Source organism: Amia ocellicauda, chromosome 17 (genome assembly GCF_036373705.1).
Source record: "Amia ocellicauda isolate fAmiCal2 chromosome 17, fAmiCal2.hap1, whole genome shotgun sequence".
Lineage (NCBI taxonomy): Eukaryota > Metazoa > Chordata > Actinopteri > Amiiformes > Amiidae > Amia > Amia ocellicauda.
The window spans coordinates 10,166,041-10,173,114 of NC_089866.1; positions in this window are offsets into that span (position 1 = coordinate 10,166,041).

A 7,074-nucleotide genomic window follows, 5' to 3' on the forward strand; every position below is an offset into this window, starting at 1 on the left:
AAAACAACATTAGGGGGGGAAATTTAAAAAAAAAAGATAAATAGAAAGGATCAGCAGTTTTATCTTGGGTATGAATACAGCAGGCCGTCTTCTGAAAAATATTAATAATGATGATGAGAAAAATAAAGAGATTAACTCAAAATTGTTGGGGCTGTGGATTTGCCTTGCATTAGGTCATGTGTCATTGCCATCAGTGTGCATGTGTGTGTGTGTGTGTCTCTGGGAACCACAGCTCATAGAACTGAGAAGGGCTGTTAGATTATTATTGACGATTCCAAACCTCTTAAGAACTTGACAGGGTACTTAGAGGGAATAGTGGCTGCTAGGGGATGGAGGGTAACTTTTGGCTCAAAGGCCACATGAGCCCGGAACTCTTTTGATAAGAAAATAGGATAAAAAAATGGATCCAGTTCAAGGTCAGGTCAGATTAGCTCCTGCACTGAATAGCCTCAACTGCTCAGTCAAAAAAGCATAGTCCAGCTTTACCTCCCTTCATCTAGTTTTCCTTGGAGACATCTCCACTAACACATTTCACTGTGACAACGGTGTGAGGTTGTAGTTTGGTCATTTTTTGTTATTGACAAATACGAGGTGAGAAAAATGTTGTAGAAACACAGTACTCTGGAGTATGCAATGTTAATGTTCAGGGATTGTCGGACAAGAATGTTGCCCACAGGTCTCATACGTCCGTGTCTGGATTTACAACACATGCAAAGTGCATTTGTATTATTTTGCATGCAGACGTTTTTTTGGTTTGTTTTTTTATAGCTTTTGAATTTTGATTATCTAGGAAGTAGTTTTAGAAATGTATATATATATATACAGTACTGTGCAAAAGTTTTAGGCAGGTGTGAAAAAATGCTGTAATGTAAGAATGCATTCAAAAAATAATTGATGCTGTTTTGAAGGCAAAGGGTGGTCACACCAAATATGGATTTGATGTAGATGTTTCTTCTGTTCACTCACTTTGCATTTAGTTAACTGATAAATATAATCTATTAACATGTCTATTTTTGAAAGCATTCATTACAGCATTTTTTCACACCTGCCTAAAACTGTTGCACAGTACTGTATATATATATATATATATATATATATATATATATATATTCCCAGTGTTTTGACAACAACCCCGGAACTCTACAGATTTGTGTTTCCACTTTTGCCACTATTGTTCACTTACAATGTTGCCACAATGTTATTTGGTTCGCTGGGACCCTAACTTTAACTCATCCCTGGGGCTGGCAGGGGGCCACAAAGGGAGTATTGTATCTTGAGAGCCTTGGAGTTCCCACTTGTATGAGCCACAGAGATTGACACAGTTCAAAAGAAGTTCACTACCAATCAATACAGCCACGTGTGGTAGAGAGGAGGGGGTAAGTGGGGGTGTTGTTGGTGTGACACAGTCATTCCCCAGCCTGTTGTGAGCGCCTGATAGTATTAGTGAAAAAGCAACTGCATTCAAATCGCTTTTGTGCCTCCCTGTGTGGGAATGCCGGAGTGTGGGTGTGTGTCAGGGCAGCGCCATTGTAAGAGTAAAGCACTTTGTGAGAAAGAGAAGATTAAAAAAAAGATGAATAAAAGCTTTGAAATAATTATTTTTGGGAGAACCACTTGAAAGCTTAGGCAATGACAGGGTCAGCCTGGATTTGGCCCTTTCTTGCAGTACAGAGGTAATGGATTCTGTATTAAAAAGTAACTTACAGGCTTTGCTAATACAGCATAATACCTGTGCAGCTACAGTTGTCATTTTTATGTTCATAGTAAACAGCCTTTTAAAGTCCAATTAATAATTTTTAGTCTACATGTGAAATACAGAAGTCAATAATTAAAAGCATTTTAAATACAGGCGTTCTACTTTTTGCACTTTATATCAGATATTTCACAATTTCTTGAGCAAGTTGTCATAGTTCACATCCTGACGTCAAGGTGAAAGTTCATTACAGTTCTTAAGGTCTTATTCTGTGTACTGTCTTTTTGTCTTTTTCAGAACAGGAGTGGTGTGATTAACCCCTCCATGCCCTTTAGCCTCTTTCTGGACAACCGATGAAAGGAAACTCAAATCCCAGTGCTGCTGTTCTTCTGTCGCCAGCGAGATCACAGGCCTTTGCTACTGTGCTAACATTTAAATTAAAAGGTTGTTTTTGTAATTGTGCTTCTGGGAGAGATCAAAGAGCACAGCTCAGGAGCAGCCGCCTCGGTTTTGAAAACAATACAGAAGTTGCAGAATCTTGGATGAAGGCAATCAGTATTCTATTAATAATACTAATTAATAATATCTATGAAGAAAGTTGTTCTTCAGGCTATTAGAATAAATCAAAATCCTTCAGAAGCTTAACTATGGACAGAAAATTACCAGGTTAGCAGTGTTACGTTTTTCAATCATCTGCATCTGACCCGTATGACACCAGGAGGGTAAACACAGGCCACTGAACATACCCTTCTCTGAATTAAGCTGGGAAGTGGACTGTTTACATTTTAGGATGGCAAACAAGCTCACACAAAGGGGTTTTAGTTTACAGCTTATAACCACCATAACACTGGAGTGTTAGACCCAGCTTCTGAGTAAAACTGATACAAATGCTTAATAAATATACAATTATTGAATATTCACACAGTTGAAAGCATTCACATAAATGCATCTGAAACAATTGTATTCTCTGACCACTTTAAAAACTTTTGTTCATTTAACTATATGATATTGTTTCAGAGTTTGTTGAACACCGATTCAGCCTTGAAGATTCCAGCCGATGTAGATGAGACTTTGATGTCTATGGAGAGGGAGATTCAAAGCTCAAAGTTTACACCCCCCCAACCTGAACTCAGTTTAGTCATTTGAGAGACTTACAGTAAATGGGTGCATCTGTTTTGTATTTACTGCTACCATCAACACAATATTTTGCTGTTTCAATTATGAAAACCCATTGGTAAAACAAACAATCTCAAAGAGTATTCAAATGAAAACGTGAGTCTTTCCTGGCAGAAACAGCAAATCAGGGTGTGCCAATACTACGAAATCAAACGTTAGTCACAGTGCAGTCATTCAGTCCCTACTTTACTAGGCAAATATTCTCCCTGCTTTCACTCAGACCCTTCCTCTGGATTTGCATGCTGTAGGCCAGAAAGGGGAGCTGGACAAAAATGTAAGATAATGTACATCACAGAGCCATATATGGGGAAAACACACTTAATAAAGTTCAATACACCAAGAACATATAAGTTTTGTCATAATGTATTCAATTATACCTTATGTGTGCGTGTGTGTGTGTGTATGTTGTGTATACCGATGTTATCAAAGTATTGGGAAAACAAGTTACAGTGTATTAGTGTAGCTGCTGTTCCTTTGACTAGAGGAATACTGCTCAAAAAGAGGTTTGTTTTCCACATCCTCTCTTCCTGCAGTTCAACCCAGAGGGGCTGAAAGGGGTCCAGGGCAGGATTCAGAGCAGCTTTTATTAGTGGAGGTGCCATTAAGTTTGGTGATATCATGTATGGAGGAAAGACTGGGGATGTGTAAGAAAGTGGACCTAATCATTGTGGAGAGAAAGAGTTTTTGCATATGATGGCTTTGCATAATCATGGTGTCTCTCCCATTAGGGGTTGAATTCCCTCTTTCCTTTGAGAAGCTGTAAAGAATCAGGAAGAAATAATTGCGCCCCAGCATGCAAATCTGCAAGTGCTTATTAACAGACAAACCGAAGCCGGCAACACTCACCTTATTTTTTAAAGTGCTCTACGTTACGGGAACGGGAATGGGAAGTCATTTATCTGTCGGCATCTACCAAGGGCTGCAATTAGTGTGTGGTGGGCAAGCCTGCATGGATGTGATGTCCTCTAATGCAGCATCATCTTTTTGTTTGGAACAGACAATTTGCTTCGTCTGGCCTGAGTGCTCTTTTCTCCCCGCAGAGCATCTAGTTGGCTCTGCCAAACTGATTAGCCAATCCGCCGTGGAGTTGACGGAATTAAGAATGACGAGGATGCTTAACTGCGGTCATTAAACCCTTTGAGGTCTGGTATGGAGACACTCTTTCTGCCAAATATCTCCAGCCGACCGGCACCCTGGCTGTCACTGTGAGGCTCGTCAATTGCGTATTCGTTGCATGTCTGGATTTTATTTACTATCGCCGTACTCCCAGGCGCAGTGCACTCAGAAGGTCTCTAGTGATCAGTGTAAGTTTGGGAACCATCCCCCTTGCTGCTTGAGATAATAAAATTGCCAGAGGCTGTATGGCTGCTGATTGGAGGCATGGCTGTAGATAACTCTCCCAGTTCCTGTAGAGTGTGCCAGGTTTTGACCCAGAAGTTTGGTGCAGGTGTGGATGACACTGCAAAAGAGTACCTTGAGCCCCACCCAGGTTGACCTATTTCACACGGATGGAACCCAGGTTAAATGGGACTCTGACCAATGGGACCCAACCTGTGCTACAAACAGATTTAGTTTCTGGGCCAATGACAACTTTAGCATTTCTGGCCTATGCCCAAAAGCCTCTCATCCAGCCTCCAATGACCCAGCAGCACTTCACGAAGCTTCAATCCTCTGTTTCAACAGTCAGCAGGTCTCCCTCGCTGCCAGTGCCCAGTAATTGGAAATGTCTTGAAAAGAGACATATTAAAACTTAAAATGTCAGCTTGCATTAGTGGCTGATAATTGACATGCTTTAAATAGTCTGGAACTGAGCATGGCAAAATTCCAGTTTTAGTCGGCCCAGATTAATGCGGTTGCAGTCAATCTAGGTCTGGACTGAACTGGGGGGGGGGTAGGTGCTGGTGTTAATCTCAGGACTGGGTAAAGTTTAATGCTAAGAGATGAGGGTCAAGCTAGAAGAAGGACAAGCATTTATGTTGGCGTTAGTAGGTGTGAATATCAGGGTGAGAGAAATACTTAGGAGCCCGGATACAGTTCAGCTAGGTTGAATATATTCAGTACGGTCAAATATATCACGAGGTTCAGCAACCCCAAATACTTTTTGAACTGGTCAGAAAAAGCAGTTAGCTCGTATAACGGGATCATGAAAATTCCCCCGCTGATTTACACGGGGAAAAGAGGCTCAGAAGTGTGCAGGCTTTGAACACCAGATGAAACGAGTGGGTCTCAGCAGAGATCGCATCACACTATGTTGTATTCAGGCACGCACAAACTGTGGTCAGAGGGAGTGTTTGGAAAGCTTGGACACTATTTAAATGGGGCCTTGTTGGCAGTCCTCATCCCCGCCGCTCTGTGAGGGGGATCCAAGGCTGTGGAGCTAATGCTGTGCCAAGCCTGACCAGAAAAGACTGGATATTAACAGCCCGCAGCTCAGCAATCATCCGACTTCCTGCCTCTCGGCCGGCTCCCTGGGCTGCAGCTTCAGTACACCTCGTATTGGGGAGGGGCTCAGATTGCCGGAGAAGGTCAGGGTTGGGCGGGTTTACAATGATGATAATGGTAATCTGAATCCATAGAGTACACCGTGACCAATCCCAACTCCAACCCCAGAGGTACAAACGTAAGATGATTTGGGAAAGTACATCTGTCACCTGCCCGTGCAATGAGATTATTTGGCTAATGTCATATGTTTGAGACGCCCAGCCGAGGAAAAGAGACCCTTCCCTACTGGAATGTTAGGAATCTTAAAGGCAATGTTTCCATCCTTTTCATCTATCATCAACAATGGGGAAAAGCAGTGTGAGCTGTGAGTGTCAATTGGGATAAGATGGGAATCAGCATTCCTGACACACCCCTATGGAATCTCAAAATAGTGAAAGCTGAGAGTCTAACAGTTTAAGATTAAGGTTCAACAGGAGGCCACGAATTATATTCTACAAATGAAGTGGATGCTATGTTTCCATTATACCTTCAAAAAATTGCAGAACATCACCTATGGTTTCCAAGTCCTAAATGCAGGGTCATAGCAGTGTGTGGTGAGTCAGCGCTTCCTGGCGGCCTCACAGTGGACTTGACCCTTCTCCTTTCCTCTGTTCCAGCTCCCAGCCCTCCCCACAGCCTACACACAGCCTCACAGCCGTGTGTGTGTGTTTCGAGAGGAAAGTTGCAGCTGCAGCCGAGGAAGAGAGTTCTACCGTTTCATGATCGTTCTCAAGAGCAGCGTCTTGGCTTTATAAAGCTATTAAGAACATGTGAACTGATTCATTCTGTGCTCTGAAGATGGGCCATTTCCTGCTGTTAGGCTTTTAAACGTGCCTCAGTGCTTGAGTGGATGGTTGGCTTTGTATCGCAGCTGCAGAGCCTCTGTATGGCATCAGTCTCCCCCTACCCCCCCTCCATCACCATTTTCTGATCCAGAGGAGCACAGTGGTCCAAGAGAGAAAACGATTGCTCCAAATTTCATCAAATTAACTAGTCTCACTTTTCTTTCTCATTGATTATTATTCAGGGATTTATTTATTTCACCACTTGTCATTTGTATTGAATGTAATACTCTCTCTCCTGAAATGAGGCACTATGCAAACACATCTGTATAGCTGAATGAATCCCCACCCCTCTAACATCGAACTCTTGACTGGAATCGCTGCCTGGAACTGGGAAAGGAGAATCACCCTCCCCTTTCCACATTCCCACTGAAATCGTATGGAGGCAAATTGGCTGCCTCTCTGATTACAATGAAGTAAATTGGATGGCATACATCATTCCAGTCATTTTGCAGAACAACAGGAGCCAAACAAAGGACTTAACATTTTGGCAACTCAGCTTGTTCAAGATCTGTTTTGTTGTTAATCTTTACCTGTTTTATAGTCACTTGTGCTGTTTGTTGCAAATTAGGCTGTTATACTGATTAGAATGAAGAAAAATATAGTGTTATGGGATGTCCAGGACAATCGGAGCCAAACAAAGAGTTGATGACTTTTGGCAATTCTAGCCTTGGTCAAGAGCCTGTTTAATTTTGTGTGTTTATCTGACAGATCTGTCTTTTGTAACATCTGGGCTTCTCTGCCCAGAAAACCCTCCTGTGTCTTTGGTTTCTAATGTATTAACTCTGTGTGTGTGCGTATTGACTGCACACCTCATCAACACAACCTCTCCAGCAGAGCAACAAGCCCGCTAATGCCAAAAGACCGGTCAGTTGATGCGGG